This window comes from Vipera berus (genome assembly GCF_964194415.1).
Source record: "Vipera berus genome assembly, chromosome: 2".
In the NCBI taxonomy this organism is placed as follows: domain Eukaryota; kingdom Metazoa; phylum Chordata; class Lepidosauria; order Squamata; family Viperidae; genus Vipera; species Vipera berus.
Window position 1 is genome coordinate 223,352,284 of NC_138203.1, and position 18,574 is coordinate 223,370,857.

Below are 18,574 nucleotides of genomic sequence, written 5' to 3' on the forward strand. Positions count from 1 at the left end.
GAACACACAGGGCAGAGAAAAGGCAGGAGCAGAGAAGGTCAGCCAGATTACTCGAGAGAAGAAAGTCTCACCCATCTTAATGGCTGCACTGGAAGCTGCCTATTTATCATAGCAGACAGATGGAGGCATTGCTGGGAACGTGTTTATTTTCTAGCTGTGTGTTTTCTTGTCATTGCGATTCTTGCCTTGCTTTGGAATTGAATAGTGCCTTGGAAACTCTGGACTTTTCTTGCCAGTGTGTGTGTGTGGATTTAAGTTTGTGTGTGGATTTAAGTTTGCCTGGTGGATTAAATTTGTCTGGTGGAGTTATTTTGTTTGGCAAGAAACTTTCAAGTGTTTTGTGGACTATTTGGCCATTGCGCTGTGGATTAACCTTGGTTTGCTCGTGGCTGGACTTAATTGGGGCGGTTCTGGATTTTGGTGAAGGGAATTGCTGGAGAATGTTAATAAACTCATTAAACCAGTGTGTGTGTGTGTGTGTGTGTGTGTGTGTGTGTGTGAATGAGTGAGTGGGTGGGTGAGAGAGTGAGTGAGTGAGTGAGTTAGTGAGTGAGTGAGTGAGTGAATGAATGAATGAATGAATGAATGAATGAATGGAGAGGGGCAGCACAAATATGGAACTCTGGGAACATCAGATATGTATCCCAACTATGAACCTGCCTTTTATGCAACAATATTTGGTTAGGATCCCCTTTATTTTTGCACCATAGTCATCATCATAGCTTTTACAGAGGCAGAAAAGTTAGGTCTGATTAGCTATAGCTCCCTTGGATTTCTAGCCATTGGCCATACTAACTGTAAAACAATGGGAGCTGTTTTATGATACAGAGACCACCAAAGTGTATTTGGAAAAAGTCAGACATCAGACCATAACAACAAGCTTTTGGAATAATTCGTTATTTGCCTTCTGATTTCTACTAGTAAATGACTGACAAGTGAACAGACTACAGATTAGTATTGTCTCTTTAAATAATATAATGAGGGAGAAAATTAACTAACAAGAAAAATTGGTATCTACCTGCTCTGGTGAGAGTTTTAAGAACTTTCTCAGGAAGCTACTCGGGCCCTTCCATATAGACCTTCCATAAAAGATAATGCCAGGGGTTTTTAATGCCAATCTTATGCTCATAGAGAAATAGCCCCCAAATAGACCAAATTCTTGCACTGATACAAATGCTATTGTTGTAGCGTGGGCGACCGCGTGAACACAGGAATGAAACAACATAGTACAAGTTACCTTTATTGATCACAAGATGGAACTGAGTCCCCAAACCCCCCAGTGTCCTCTTATAGCCTACTGATGCCCATGAACCCAGCCAACCCGGCTGCTCTATTTTCCCGCCGGCCAGGTAACACCTAACCCGGTGTTGTATATTTCCCGCCGGACAGGTTGACCAATCAGGATGCCCGACCAATGCCACCTGGCTATACTAGCCTGGCATTTCTACATACACAACAGCTATGTTCAGCTGAAAGCAACAATGGTTAGTTCATGTGTGTTTTCTTTGTTACTGGATTCTTGCAGCAGATCCATTTTCCAAGACCTTGTCCTTTCTCCAATTGTCATAACATATCAACTCTTGTAGCCTGTTTTAAGTATTTCTTCTGCCACTGACACACTGCCTGCTCTGCCTCACAAATACTGAATTTTCTGGCAATTTCCCCAGTGGAAATCTCCAGAACTCGAAGCAACTGATAGCTTCTCGGACCCCTTTCCTCATTTCTCTACCAAGCACTTCTAGGCTCTAAATTTGAAACTTCTTCCTGGAAAGCTGAACACTGAGACCAATTGAGTCAGGGCCAAAGCCCTGTTCTTACAGCACCCACCAGCCTGAAGGCAGCAGCCATTACAATACACAATTGACAACATGGTAGGAAGTTCTCTGTTTTTGTACGGCTTTTGTACTCAGAGACATTTCTTAGAGAAAAGGGTTGCATGGATTTGTGTTTCCATGTGAACTGGCAGAAGGAAATCTATAGACACCATATGTGGCTGAGAAATAGTAGGTGTTTTGTGTGTTTGTGTGTTTTTTAATTCCTGTGTCTGCATAGTCTCTTGCTTCTGGTATGCAGTAAACATTCCAGATGCTTAATAAACCTCCTACGCAGCTCTAGGAAGTGCATTCTTAAAATGAAAGCTTCTTGCCAAAGCATTGGTCACTAGATTTACATTTAAATAGGCTGGCATTTTACTTCAGTTGCAACTGGCACACATATGTGTGCGTGCACACACTACACAGAGAGAGGGGGGGGAGAGGGAGAGACTTTCTGACAAAAGTTGAATTGCATGTTTTTCCCCAACTCCCACACTGGCAGTTAGTGATGAATGTGAGGGCGATGTCTCCAGGTGCTGTCTTTTGCCACTGGGGATTGGGGGAGAATAACAGCAGTTAAACATAAGCTACCTTAGAGGGAGCCAGATTGCAGTTGCAACACCTGGAAGTGCTTGAAAGTCAGAATAACAGAGTTGGGAGGGACCTTGGAGGTCTTCTAGCCTACCCCTTGCTCAAGCAGGAGACCCTTTACCATTCCAGGCAAGTGACTGTCCAGTCTCTTCTTTAAAACCTCCACTGATGCAGCACTCACAGCTTCTGAAGGCAAATCATTCCACTGGCTAATTGTTCTCACTGCTAGGAAATTTCTCCTTAATTCCAGGTTGCTTCTCTTCTTGATTAGTTTCCCTCCATTGTTTCTTGTCCTGCCTTCAGGTGCTTTGGAAAATAGATTGACCCCCTCTTTATTCTTTTCTAAGTCCCACCAAGTCAAACTGCTAGACTAATTTACCCCATTTTGAGAGAGTGCCATTATATTAAATTCAACAACTTACAGTGCTTTGTAATATAGGCATATTTTTATTTTGATGATCTTGAAAACTTAGTTAATAATTAAAATATTCAGGTTTGCTGGGGTGGGGTTGGCTCTGATCCAGCTTTTTACAATAATTCAGAATTCTTTTCCTCCCAGAATACCTAAACATATACAGCAGGGGAAGAAAAGATGAAAATGAACATACATGGTATGTAACTCATCCCAAATAGCTCTGGTTTCTTTGTTGTTGTTGTTTTTTCATGAAAACCGGGCTTTGGGGAGTGCACTTTTTTTTTTTACAAAGAACTGGGGAGGAGATAGTTGACACTTCTCTTGCCAACTGATTTTGCTGCTCAGAATTGCCTCCAACCTGCACACGCACAGATACAAGCTGTTCTTTGCATGCAAAGAAACATCTGGATCCCCAAAGGAGGGGAAAACATATTTTAAGCTAAGAGATAATTTGGAACAAAGAACTAACAATAACAACAAAATTATCCAACATTCTCTTCACTGGAAATCAGAGTCTTTCCTATTTTCTAAAAATAACTTTGTTCAATTAATTTGTGTATAATGTATAGTTTCTTTTTAAGCATTTGTAGAGTTTCTTCCCTTTTGCATCTAAACCTGGCACAAACTTTCTTTGACAACATCCTTTATCTGCTGAGTCCCTATGATGTTCCCTGCATCTCATCACCAATATAAGTTAGACAACCTTACGTTGTCTTTCACACATTGGTGTTAAAATAGCACTTTCCTCTTTAATCCAACACCATACAAGCACAGCCCTAAGATGCATAAAAGCAATTACCCTTTTTCAAGTCTTATCTGGGAGGAAATTTTGATGATTGGAAGGGAGTAGAAACACAGAAAGTCAGTGGGAAACACCGAAATCAAGCTATATAGTCTTTGGCCGATACAAAGATGATAGACATATCATCAGCAGGTTAGGGTTTTCAATGTAGTTGAAGTTGATTTATGGCTCAGAGCCTCTATAACTCTGCCTGGTGCTATATACCTATGTTTATGTTCCTGCTGACTTCCAAGTATACTGTGTGATATTTTGCTGAGTTCAATATATAGTCTAGCCCAGGGGTAGGCACCCTCGGCTCTTTTATGACTCATGGACTTCAACTCCCAGAATTCCTCAGTCAGCTATGCTATGCTGACTGAGGAATTCTGGGAGTTGAAGTCCATGAGTCATAAAAGAGCCGAGGTTGCCTACCCCTGGGCTAGCCATACATCAACATGATCAGGAACTCAAATACCCCAGGGTTCCAGATCATGTTGAAGACATTCATATGTTTTGACAATACACCCAAAGTCTTTCTCCCTGCAAAGAATTGCATGAATGCCCTAATATATGCAAACAAAGCAAGATGGCTGGAGCAGAATTTTGTGGCCTTTCTTTTATGCTTCCTTTAATTACATTGGTACCTTCTGGCAGAGATGTCAAACTGGCGACATGCAGGCCAGATGCGTCACATGCAGGCCAAGCCCACCCTGGCTTTGCAAAGGTGAAAAACATCACAATATGTCACATGACCCAATCAAGTTTGACACCCATGCTTTCTGGTATTTGCCTGATCATGTAAGACTGGAAACTGGGTGGAGAATGAGGCCACACTTGCAAGTCACACATCTTAATCCCCTCTGAATTTGCTCATACTTGTAATACTTCTAATTGCATGGCTGGCTGTGGAATTCTAGGAGTTGAAGTCTGCACCTCTTCAAGTGGCCAAGGTTGAGAAGCATTAAACTAAATCCAACACATCTGGAGGATACTAGATTGGGAGGTGAAAGTTTGGCTCCCTCAAAAGAAAGGGATCTTAGGAGAGGGGGATGAAAAGGGTAAGGGGAGAGACTGGAACCTCCATGGGCAGGTAACTTGGATTCTGAACACAAACCTTCAGAGAAGCAGTAGAGTTAAGGCCAAGCTGCATTCCTTGTGTTCACTATTAATCTTCATAGACAGGCAAGGACTAAATGAAGGAGAAAACATGAAAATTATATCCAGAGAAAACAGAGGTAGTGCTTGTAAGGAGAAAGCTGGACTTTAGGGTTAAGGTGATGTCTCTTTGTTGAGGTTTCACTCCCCCAGAAAGAGCAGGTTCATAGCTTAGGAATATTCCTGTCACCAGATTTGCAGATGGCCATTATGACAAGGAACATATTTGCACAATTTTGATGGATGCAGCTATTGTGACCCTGCTTGAGCTGAACAGACCTAGTGACAATTATCTACACCTTGGTTACTACTGCAGTATACTTTATATGGGGCCACCCTTGTAAACTCTTCTGAAATTGCAATTAGTCTAAATTGTGGCAATGATGTCTTTGGCTAATATACAAGATGCACGAATAATGATGTCTATACTAAAAGATCTGCACTGGCTATCAAAAGCCTATTGTGATCTTTAAGCACCTAGATAGTAGAGGGGGCTGATTCTCTGCAGGACCCTCTGTTCTGCTATGAACGCTGATGGAAAAGTCACCCAGCAAAATGCCAATAACTGAAAAGGATCGTGAAAGCATTTTATTATTTTAAAGATAGCAGGTTACAGCAACCTGTGCTACAGTCTGACCTCTTTCTTGCATTCAGTAAAGTCAAGATCAAAGTTTACAAGATAACATAGATCTTATATAGAATATTGAAAAAATAAAGTTAAGAATGTACTCATTTTATAAAGATCCTAAATACAGGCAATAATGATACAAGATAACAAGAAGGGAGATACAGGTAAAGGGGTCATTCAAAGTACATGTTATATGAAGAGATATCAGCAGCATAATGCAGCATCCAGGATTAATTATTATTCTAACAAGTTGATCTTATACAGTATTTAACCATGGAAGGAGGAGAGATAAAAAGTAGTCACTATACATCCTTGAATTGTACTACATTGCACTAAAGACATATGTTATATCTTCAGTTCTTTAGGCTTTAAGCAAGACAAAGTGTTGAAACAGCAAACAAGTTTATTAACTCAGAACAGAAGCAGCCCTAATGGCTGCTGCACAGCTATTTATATGGTTAGCCTCTAGGCGATCAATAGCTTTAAAGTAACAGTTTCCCACCCAAAACCTAATTATCAGCCTAGAGACAGCAAGTCTGGCTTTCAGTAACAGCAGCCATTACATAACACAGGAACAATATCTAGTGGGCCTGCAACCCCTTGAAATTCACCAGAAGTGTGGTTTCACCCTTGACTGCCACTTGGGAGTTCTGGAAGTCTGTGAGCAGTAGATTAGATGGCTGAAGTTTGTTGCTGCAGCTACAAATGTGCCTAAATGTCCCTATGGAGATGATGGACATGGCCGAACCTGTATCAAGATCCATTTTGCATGGAACTCCCTGAAGCTTGACCTGAAGTCGAAGCTTCTGTTTAAGGGAGTGATGGGCACCAGTGTGGAACATGCTCCTTCAGCTGGAGCAGAACCCTACTCAGTGTTGCCCCGGAACCCCAGGACCTCTCCTGACTGGGTCTTCCTGTGGATGTTCCTTCTGGCGACCTCGGCAATGGCAGCAATGTGGCCTGGTTTACCACAGGCCCAGCACGTGGTTGTCTGGAATCAGCATTCTGCACATTGATGGCAGCCTCCACAGCCCATGCATCTAAGGAATGGAACTTCCTTCTCAGCTGGCCACAGTCCCTTCTCCTGGTGGTTTTGTAGCTTGTCGACTTCGTAGTCTGAGTCGGTGTCTTCCATCCATTCGGCTTCCTCATGGTGGATGGCTTTGGTGCTTGAAGTGCTTTTGGAGGGCTGCAGTGCTTTAATGCCCTTCCGGCGGCTTCATCCACCATGACCTCCTTCAAAGCCTCCTGTAGTGAGAGAGTCTCCTTGGCGAACAGTTTTTGTTGGAGCTCTTGGTTCCAGAGTCCACAGACTAAACGGTCTCTTAGTGTCTCCTCCAAATCCGTAAAATTGCAGAGTTGGGACACTTAACAAAGAGCGGCGATGAATTCTGTAGCAGATTCGCTGGGCTGTTGTTCCCGCTACTCAAAAGCATGCCTCCACGCTATGACAGATAATTTGGGCTTGAAGTGGTCTTGGAGCTTTTTCTTCAAGTCCACGTAGGTGATGGACATGAGCGACATTGGGGTGACCAGGTTCTTGGCAATGTCGAAGGTGGCTGGGCCACACATGCAGAGGAGGGTCACAGCCTTCAGCCTATCTTTGCCGACCTGGTTGGCGTGGAGGTAATTTTCGACATGGGAAATGTAGGACGCCCATCTCTCTGGGTGTGTGACATCGAATTCTTCGAGTTTCCCCACTTTTGCCATGGTGAGTTGTTTGCGTTTCTTGTTGCTTGTGTTGCCTTGTGCTGGTGCCTTCTGCGTAGGCCCTAGGACGGATCCTTAGGGCACAGTGCACTCCAGCATGGTTTGCTGGCAGACCAGGGGGGGAGGGGAACGTGGTTCCTGCCAGGCTCTGTGCTGGCCTCACCTCCTAATAACTTCAGGCTCTTACAATGAAGCAGCACATCCCACCTTCGTCACCACTGTTATATCTTTGGCATTAAGCAAGACAAAGTGTTGAAACAGCAAACAAGTTTATTAACTCAGAACAGAAGCAGCCCTAATGGCTGCTGCACAGCTATAGGCAGCGACCAATAGTTTTAAAGTAACAGTTTCCCGCCCAAAACCTAATTATCAGTCTGGAGACAGCAAGTCTGCCTTTCAGTAACAGCAACCATTACATAACACAGGAATCTAGGTCAGACATTAAGCAAGTGATCAGACATTAAGCAAGTGATTTAAAACAGTTATGGCCAATACATTACAACATACATGCTGTATATTATTCTAACAAGGTGATCTTATACAGTATTAACTGTGGAAGGAGGAGAGATAAAGTAGTCACTATACATCCTTGAATCTGCTACATTGCAGTAAAGACATATATTCTGTATACATTGACAGAACATTAGTACAATTATAAAAAATCCTACTACTAAAATGAGCAACTAAAGAATAAATGTCACTTTAGTTACAAAATATAAAATTAACTACTAGAACAAGCATAACTATTTTCTATTAAATTTTATTTCATCTCTTTGCTGAATTTGCCCAGTTATATAGATGAGCAGGAGAGGCCCTTTTAAAAATCCTGCTGTGCTACAGGAATAATTGTGGAGAATTTAGAAAAATACTTTCTCTGCATGGCTACCAAACTCTGGATTGTACTTCCTAAGATGTCTTTGGGACCCATTCTTCCAACTTAGGAATAGGTTAAAAACACATTTATTTTCCAAATTGTCAAATGTTTACTTTTTTTAAGAGCAATGTCAATGTTGATTTTAATTTTGTTATTAAATGCATTTTTTTATTTCTGGATTATGTACAAACACTAAGTCAGGATATAAATTCAGCTGCCTGTATTTTGTCCAATGTACCCCCATATGCCAAAGATCCATTTTCATCAGCAACCCTCTGCAAAATCTGTTTTGAGAGTGCAGCAAAACTGGTTGACTTGAATTGTAAAGCTGTCACCAAGTTTCTGAATTTGTAGCACATTTCATTATCTCAGGGATTCACCAGGTGCTCCTGACATGTCTCAAAATCTCAAGAGCCCCAAAGCTTCAATTCATCATGCACTGTGGAATGACAATAATGCACAAAGTGGGCTTGGGGGAATGTTTGTGGTCTGGGGCATTGTATGAACAGTGTTAACATGGTTGCAGCTTGTTTTGTCTATGGATTCTTTCTTAATTACAAACTGTCTATGTGTTCATGCCCGTGCACATGTGGGAGAACTCAATAAGTTAGATAGCCATGTTTAATAACAGGAATCAGGAAAAACAGACCAGGGTCTGGTGTTTAAAAAAGAAGTCTGTTTCAGCTTGCTGCTCAATGGGTAGGTATAATAGCCAGCTGATGTGAAAGAGGTGAAAGAGATTATGTTTTGTGAGAAGAGTAGCACTGTGCTCCTTGGAGTTGTTAATGGATCAAATAGAACAGAGCATAAATGGTTGTCCTACCTTTGCTTGAGAACTTCCCATGATGTAGTGCCTACAGCACAACTCCAACTTTAATGGCTCTTGCAGTCAGCAAATTTCTCCTCTTTTGAAACTCCCTTTGTAAAATTCTATCCATTGGTTCTCGTCCTATCCTCAGAAACAATGGAAAATAAATCTTCCTTGTGAGAGGCCTAAAATTACTGAGGTTTTGCTGAAAAGTATTGCTGTTTCTTCTTCGAGTTAAATATACTCAGTTCCTTTAACTGTCTTTCATAGGATTTAGTGTCTCAGGCCCTGACCATTCTGGTTGTTCTTCTCTATACTCTTTCCAGTGGTGGGATTCAAATATGTGAACAACTGGTTCTCTGTGTGGATGCCACTTCTGGAAGTCAATTCTGGGCCTGGGCAATAAAAAATTAGCTACCGGTTCTGCCAAAGTGGTGCTAACCGGCTGAATCCCACCACTGACTCTTTCCATTACTCAGCATCCATCTTATATTATGGTGACCAGACCTGGATACCAGGTGTAGTCTGAACAACACTTCATAGAGCAGAACTATCACTTCCCATAAATAATAATAATAATAATAATAATAATAATAATAATAATAATAATAATAATAATAATAATAATAATTGTAAAGTCGCGTGCTTCACAGAGAGACGGACACAGAGCTGGGTAATGATGCGTTTATTCAGGAACAGAACGAATCTGGGTACAAGGGGATACCTGGCGTCTATTTGTACCTGCCCAGGTGAATCACATCCAATCAATTCAAACCTGGGCTTCCCGCCAGTGCAGGTGGCCAATAGGTTTAAACCCTGGCTTCCTGCCAGGGCTGACCATGCCTGGGGCTGTCAACAGCTTGAGCCATTCAGGCTTTTCCCACGTAAACGGTTATAGCCCGGAGCTGTCCAGCCTCCTGCTGAGCTGCTCTTCAGCCTCCTGCTGTGCTGTTCATTGTGTATACTGAGAGGCATACACTGCAATAATAATAATAATAATAATAATAATAATAATAATAATAATAATAATAATAATAATAATAATAATAATAATAATAATAATAAGAAGAAGAAGAAGAAGAAGAAGAAGAAGAAGAAGAAGAAGAAGAAGAAGAAGAAGAAGAAGAAGAAGAAGAAGAAGAAGAAGAAGTTGGAAGGGACCTTGGAGGTTATCTAGTCCAATCCCCTGCTCAGGCAGGAAACCCTATACCATTTCAGGCAAATGGCTGTCCAGTCTCTTCTTTAAAACTTCCAGTGTTGGAGCATTCACCACTTCTGGAGGCAGGTTGTTCCACTGGTTAATTGTTCTAACTGTCAGGAAGTTTCTCCTTAGTTCTAGGTTGCTTCTCTCCTTGAATAGTTTCCATCCATTGCTTCTTGTCCTGCTTTCAGGTGCTTTGGAGAATAGCTTGACTCCCTCTTCTTTGTGGCAGCCCCTGAGTTATTGGAACACTGCTATCATGTCACCGCTCACCCTTCTCTTTGTTAAACTACACATACTCAATTCCAACAACAGTTCCCTATATGTTTTAGCCTCCAGTCCCCCAATCATCTTTGTTGCTCTTCTCTGTACCCTTTCTAGAGTCTCAACATCTTTTTTACATCGTGGTGACCAAAACTGGATGCAGTATTCCAGGTGTGGCCTTACCAAGGCATTGTAAAGTGGTATTAGTACTTCATGTGTGATCTTGATTCTATCCATCTGTTAATGCAGCCTAGCACTGTGTTGGCTTTTTTGGCAGCTGCAGCACACTGCTGGCTCACATTGAAGTGATTGTCTACTAGGACTCTGAGATCCCTCTCACAGTTACTACTATTGAGCAAGGTACCACCTATACTATACAGGTGCCTTTGATTTTTCCTGCCTAAATTTAGAATCTTACTTTTTTCACCATTGAATTTCATTTTGTTAGATAGCGCCCACTGTTCTAGTCTGTTCAGATCCTCCTGTATCTTAAGCCTATCTTCTGGAGTATTGGCTATTCCTGCCAGCTTGGTGTTGTCTGCAAATTTGATGAGTTCCCCTTCTATCCCCTCATCCAAATCGTTGATGAAGATGTTGAAGAGCACTGGGCCCAGAACAAAGCCCTGGAGCACCCCACTACACACTTCCTTCCATGTAGATGCAGTTCCATTGAGGACCACATGCTGAGTACGGCCTGTCAGCCGGCTACAAATCCATCTGGTGGTGATGCTATCTAACCCACATTTTTCTATCTTATCAAGTAGTAGGTTGTGATCTACTTTATTAGATGCCTTACTGAAGTCCAAGTAAATTATATCTACAGCATTCCTCTGGTCCACTAATTTTGTCACTTGGTCAAACAATGCAATAAGATTTGTCTGGCATGATCTGTTTTTGACAAACCCATGTTGTCTTTTAGTGATGACTTTGTTTGCATTAAGGTGTTCGCTGATTTGTTGTTTGATTATCTTTTCCAGAATCTTCCCAGGTATTGAGGTCAGGCTGATAGGTCTGTAGTTTCCTGGATCTATTTTTTTTCTTTTTTGAAGATGGGAACTACATCAGCTCTCTTCCAGTCCTCTGGTAGTTCCCCAGTGCTCCAGGATCTTTGAAAAATATAGTTCAGTGGTTCTGAGATCATGTCTGCCAGTTCCTTGAGAACCTTGGGGTGTCTCAACATTGCACCTCTGTTGATGCAGCCCAAGATTGCATCAGCTCTTTTAGCAGCTACAGTATTGTCCTCTAAGATGTCCAGATGTTTGTTACAAGCATTAGTGTTAAGCCACTTATTGCCTATTTGTTCTTGTTATCCTATACCAAATGTCATCATTTGTTTTTCCTACTTAAATGTAGAACCTTACTTTTCTCAGCATTGAGAAATACTGAATATAGCCAATGTTCCAGGGGAGGGGAGGGAAGGGAAGAATGTTTGTGCTCTGGGAAGGGAAAGGAGGGGAAGGGAAAGGGGGATAATCCCCCATATGTTGGGTACACTTGTTCCTCTTTTCCAATCTTCTGGTTTTTCCCTGTACTCAAATAGTCCTAAGATTGCATCCCCCAATTTCTTCAACGTATAGTAATGCACTCTGTCCACTGGGGGAGACCTGAATTGATTCAAAGCATCTGGGTGGTCTCTCACCAATTCCTTACCTACTTTGACTTGAATTTCTCTTCTGCTTCCCCCCGTCCCCCATAGACTTCTGACAGTTTGGACCAGATTGTGATTGTGGCTGTCATCAATAGTCTAAAGCAGCTCACATTTTATTTCTTTTATCCGAATAAATAAACAATCGGCCCATCAGATAGGAACTCTTAGCAGTTCCAAACTGATATTTTTGCCATCAACATTTTGGTGGCAGTTTGTTGTTTGTGCTGCACACAGCAAGATAGGGCAGCTTTTCCATCTGGCAGGCCATTTAATGTGACCTGGGCTGGCTTGTCATGGTGATTAAATTCCAACACCATTCAGCATATGTCTGTGTTGCTGCTGGTTGTTTTTATCAGCAAGTTTAGTGGCGGGGGTGGGGGAGGAGTGGGCACTATTTGAAAATTCCTTTTTTTTGTTTGTTTGTTTTTTTCATTGTTTTGATGCAGCTGTTCTTGTTTTTAGCATTATCACTACTGGTAGAAAGAGCAAGCCCGCCATCATTCTCAGCAAGCCCACACAGCTCAGAAGCATTGGTCTTCTCCATCCATGAGAAGGACCAATGTCAGGCCTGCTACAATTTTTCAACTGATCCTCAGGCATTTCCTCTTCCTTCAAAAAAATCCAACAAATTAATCAATTTTTGCCCCTTGCAGCTCAACCATTTTTCTCCCAGATATAGCTTTGCTTTGAAAGAAGGGTGCCAGTATCACCCACCCCCTCCAACCATTCACCTGTAATTTTTTAGATAAAGAACTGGTCTACCAGAAAAACATTTTCAGCATTGGCTAAACCTTTTTCATCCCCTCCCAGTCCCTCCCCCCATGTGATCCAACATTCAGAAAAAGGTGTGGTTGTGGGTGGTTATCGATGTGTGCATGTATCTCAGCTGAACACAAACAGCCTTTTGAAGGACCATTTCTCTAAATTTCCCCCAACTGAGCTAGCCTGAAACTGTTTCTAAAGTGCCATGAAGAACCTATGTGCAAATGCCTTAAGCACGTTGCACCTGTGAGAATTTCACCAAAACTCTCTTCTCCTTTGAAATAATTTATAAAATGAATTACCTTTCAATCCTGTTGAATGAGTCCTGGTAGGAAAAATATTCAGAAGAATTTCTCTGGTCAACATCTGCATTGCTTCCAGAAAGCAGGGGATAAATATTTCAGGATGCCATCTCTGTCCATGGGAGAAAAAACAGATTTAATTCAAAATATTTTGCACACATAACTTTTAAAGAAAAGCTGCTATGGATGAAGTAAGAATGGTAGATGCAAAGGTCCAAAGCTGTAATTTTCCTCTCTCAACTCAGGGGCCATGTGGTACTGTAAGCAAAGCAACCCTGCCCTGTCTATTCAGAAACAAATCCTATTGAGCTCAATGGAAGTTAATGGTTGGCCAAGTTGTGAAACATTTCCAACAAGGATGGATAAAGTTGAAAGGACAAATGCTATACACAGTTCAAAACTCCCTTCTTTCCCCAGTGTGAATAACAACACATTTTAGGCACAATAGCAGTTCAAAGTTGTCCTGGATGAACAGCTGTCCTTTGCACTGTACCCATAGAAGAGCCATTCACCCAAGGCAATTGCATTATTCTGTCCCAGCTATTGGTTCCAACAGAAACACCAGATGATAAGAGGGCAGAATGCAGACAATCAACATTCGCAACTTCAATCAAGGACCATTGTGTCACTGCCAGATGCAGTTGTCCAAAGAGGAGAAGTACAAGTCTTGGTTTGATTAAAAAAAGAGATTTCAAAAGCTATGGATTAGCTTTGAGCGTTTCCCCCCCTCAGACCTCATGCTACAATATTCATTCACTCTTCTTCCCTGGGAAATGTTCAAGGGCAGTTTTAGGCTGCACCACAGCCTAATAGACACTAATTTTCTAATTTCTTCTATATTAGTAAAACCCACCTTGAGTAATGCTTCACATTTGAGTATTACATTGTAAAGGTGGCAAGAGTCTTATTTCCAAAGACCAACTTACCCCTATTGATAATATGGCAAATGATTATTAGATACTGAAGATTGATTGTTATTGACTACCAAGAGTTGGGTTCAACTTCTCTTGTGAATATCCATCAATGTAATAATAAGCCTCATTCTTTGGATTATCTCTAGAAGTGTATGTATTAGTGAAATTAAGTCAGATAAGTCAGATAAGTCAAACTTATCTGATGTTAAACTGCTGTCTGATATTTCAATACAGTACTACTGAAGATGAGCAATTCATCAATGTCTCTTCTAACTAGTTAAAAATAAAAATCCTAAAAATATCTAAAAATATCACACTTTGAATTTGGAATCAAGATGCAAATAATTATAAAGAATTATATCAGAAATTATGTCAACACTTTGATAAGGATCAAATAGCAATCAAATGTAAATGTGATATGAAAAATTAACTCTCCCAAAAAAGATACCAAAATTTCAAGAATCAAGTAAAAATAATCAAAATCATCTTTCCATTAAAATATGATTTAACATTTGATATGATTTTTGTTCATTTCAAACAAGACAGTTTTATAAAGTTGTAAGATTCTAGAATGGTTTTATTTTATATATATTCTACACTATAGTTGTCAAAAGTCTGTGGCATATATTCTTTCTTACCCAATCCTAAATCCAGTGACATTGTTTGTTTTAGTTCACCCAAGTTATTTTACCATTTTAGGGAGTTGTAGTATCACAAAATCTAAAAAGTCCCAGTCATTTGAATAGTACAAACATTATAAAATTAAGGATTATTAATACAGTTAGAAGCTCTGGAAAGTGATAAATTGCAGATCATTTAGTTAGCTTGCTTCTAAGATCCTTTTGTGAAAGCTACTATTGGTTGATTGATTGATTGATTGATTGATTGATATGATGTGGATTGATATTCTGTGTCTCCTGACAATTCAGAGTTAAAATGTGAATGATTCTTTCACTATGACTTGCCCAGCCAGGATAGACATTAGCTTAATTACATTTACATTATTTGAATCCACTGTACTACAACCAACAATAGTGCCATCAGGGCAATACCCAGTAGAATTATAATGTGCATTAGCTAGTAATTGACTGGTGCGATAACAGTCTTAGTAAAGACTCCAGGATTTCAGCAGCTATATCAAAATTGGAATGGCCTCTTCAACGGCAGCAACAGAGCCTGAAATGCAGTAATATATTGGATGGGACTGATCCAATACTTAGTTGTATTCCTCCTTTCTTATAATTTGGTCAATATTTCTAGTGGGTGGACTATGTTGACAGCAGCAGTCATACCAAGCTGCCATTAAGGAAAGGCAGTAGCTATATTTTCTTTGCATGTTTTGTGGTGAAATACTGTTGTATTTTATATCAGTTAGCATATGAAGATTTCATAAATATAGGTGGTCTGATAATTTCACTTACCAACAAAACATCCTGGCTATTCTAAAGTAGTAAGTGCGGTAGTGAGTGTTATTCTTATTTGCAGTAATTTAGTGTATGTGTGCAGATACATAATTTGCTACATGTACAAGAGAATATGAAAAATGTAATGGTGGGGAAAGGAGGCCTAAACCTTCTCATGTGCAGTGACCTTAATTAAAATTTTAGAACCATTCACTTACTAGTGTAACTGCCCATCGTGGTTTTTAGTGCAAAGTGTTGCGTGGCCCATCCTGAAATCTTTCCCACATGTAAACACAATCTGGATGCGAAGCCTCAAGGAATTATCTGGAAAATATTCCTGCGGGAACAAATGACACTAAGGGCAGCAAACAGTGAAAGTTCAACCCAAGAGGGGCAATCGAGAATGAGTCCTCCAATAGGCTGCCCAGCTTTCCTAAAAAGGGTGATGGAGTAGCTGTTGCTAAAGAAATTCAATGAAGGTTTGGCCAGGAGAATTTATTGTGGGAGGGTACTGGGGAGAATAGAAAATTAATGGATTCACTAGCACGAACAAGAAGCTTTCTTATCTGACTGTGTATCTTTGGTAGATGGTATATTGATGGTGCTTGAAACCTCTTACCTGAATTATTTTGGATACCTTTTTGGTTTGTGGGGGTTAATTCATTATTAGCTGCTCAATGTCACAGTAGTGAGATCAGTGGCCATATAACTTTTAGGTATGTATCTAAAAAAAACACTTGTATAAATAAGGAACATCACATGGCCCTGTTTTTCAGAGCTATTCTACTATTGAAAAAGCATGCAAGAAGACCATAGGGATGCTCAAGTAAGTAACAGAGCATAAATAAATCCCCACTATATGTTTCCTTTGAGCCATGGAGATTGCAGAAGACAGGTGTGTAATTCTAACAGCAGTGTCTATTGTCTGCCTTATCCCTTTTTTAAAATTTTGAATGACTACTTTAAATATGTCTGTGACAAGTGAAGGTGGAAGAGGATTTCATTTAGTCTTCTATTTGAAGCCAAACACTTTAATTCATGCATCCAAGATGAGTTGCCAGCTGCGCCACTTTTTTCCAGTTTTGCAATTGTCTATTAAATAAAATAATAAGGGCAACTGTGCACAAAACATGTATTGATTAAGAAGGTGTTGTGCAAAAAGGAGTGCAGTAAAGAAAATGTATTTGTTAGAGGAAAATTAGTATAATGCTTAGTGTCTTTTTTACAAAACAAACAGCATCAAAGATTGATATGGAAATTATATAGATTGATGAAATGCTAGCAATTCTATTATACAGGACTATATTTATTGTCTAAATCTATTATATGGGAATTAACCAAATGATTTCTAAAAATAATCCCCATATATTGGTAGTCCTCGACTTGCAACAGTTCATTTAATGACTGTTCAAAGTTATAACAGCACTGAAAAAAGTGATTTATGACCATTTTTTTCACATTAATGACCATTGCAGCATCTCCCATGTTCATATGATCAAAATTTGGTTCATATTTATGATGGTTGCAGTGTCCTGGGGTCATATGATCAGGTTTTGAGACCTTCTGACAAACAAAATCAATGGGGAATCCAAATACACTTAACAACCATGTTACTAACTTAACCAATGCAATGATTCACTTAACAACTGTGGCAAGAAAAGTTGTAAAATGGGACAAACTCATTTAACAAATGTGGAACATTTAGAAACATAAATTTTGGGTTCAGTTGCAGTCGTAACTTGAGGACTACTTGTAATAATACTATAGGCACTATAAGCACTAAAGTGTTATCAGTGCTAGATTCAAGCTATGCAAGAAGAGAAGGGTGAGGGGGGACATGATAGCAGTATTCCAATATCTCAGGGGCTGCCACAAAGAAGAGGGAGTCAAGCTATTCTCCAAAGCGCCTGAAGGCAGGACAAGAAGCAACGGATGGAAACTATTCAAGGAGAGAAGCAACCTAGAACTAAGGAGAAACTTCCTGACAGTTAGAACAATTAACCAGTGGAGCAACCTGCCTCCAGAAGCTGTGAATGCTCCAACACTGGAAGTTTTTAAGAAGAGACTGGACAGCCATTGGTCTGAAATGGTATATGGCTTCCTGCCTGAGCAGAGGGTTGGACTAGATGACCTCCAAGGTCCCTTCCATCATCATCATCATCATCATCATCATCATCATCATCATCATCATTATTATTATTATTATTATTATTATTATTATTATTATTATTATTATTATTATTATTATTATACAGTTTGACCATAAGGCAGGATTGGAGGGCAATTTAAAGATGCAGAATAAGCTTGGGGAACAGTCTTGTTACATTAGATGAGCAATGATAGCAGACTTCATTCTGAGAGGAAGTGGTATTGAGGCAGGATTCCAAGACACATATTGTTGTCATAAAAATAAAAAATAGAACAGCAACAAGATAAAATTCTATAACTCAGTGTTCCAATTGACAGGTTTACTGGAAAAAAATGCAACTAAAAAGGCCACTTGAATAAATGAGGCAGAGATAATATCCTATTTTTTCTTCTTTGTCAATCTAAAAACAGTGTTGAAGAACAGTCAGCTACAGTATTTTATGACATGGATGCTGCTGAGTTAAATGAAACTCCAAACCCACCTTTTGAGCCATTTCCAAAATCAGGAGATCATGGCAATATACCAGGCAGAAAACTTTCAAATCTCATTCAGTTTGATGAAGAAGATTTTGCATAAAAAATATTTCAAAAGAGAAGACTATACGTGTTCATCAAGAAAATCCTTTTGGAAAGATTTTTTAAAACTATCTTAACATGATATCCTATATCCAGCCTTCCACATAATCTTTTATCACCTGAAGCCAATACAATTTGAATAAAACGTAATGTTGGTATTCAGTAAGACTAATTGGGATTTGGAATATAGTCTGGCCTAAAAGGGGGATAGAAGCAGTGCTTTTTTTGTAAAAGAAAAAGGTGCCAGAACTCACACGTCATACAACCCACCTTGCCTACCCTACAAGGTTCCATCCAAAAAAGGTGCCGGAACTACGTTCTGAGCATTCTATGAGAAAAAAAGCCCTGGATAGAAGGATAAGGCTGATAGTCCAAGGGTGCTTCTTAACCTGGATTTCTTCATCAAATATCTTTATTATGGTCTTTTGACCAACCATTCACTTTCTAGTGCAACTGCCCATCGTGCTTTTTAGTGCAAAGTGTTGTGTGGCCCATCCTGAAATCTTTCCCACATGTAAACACAACTGTAGTTGATTTCTTAACTGCGTTCATAGAATCTTTTAAAACATAACAAAGTTGT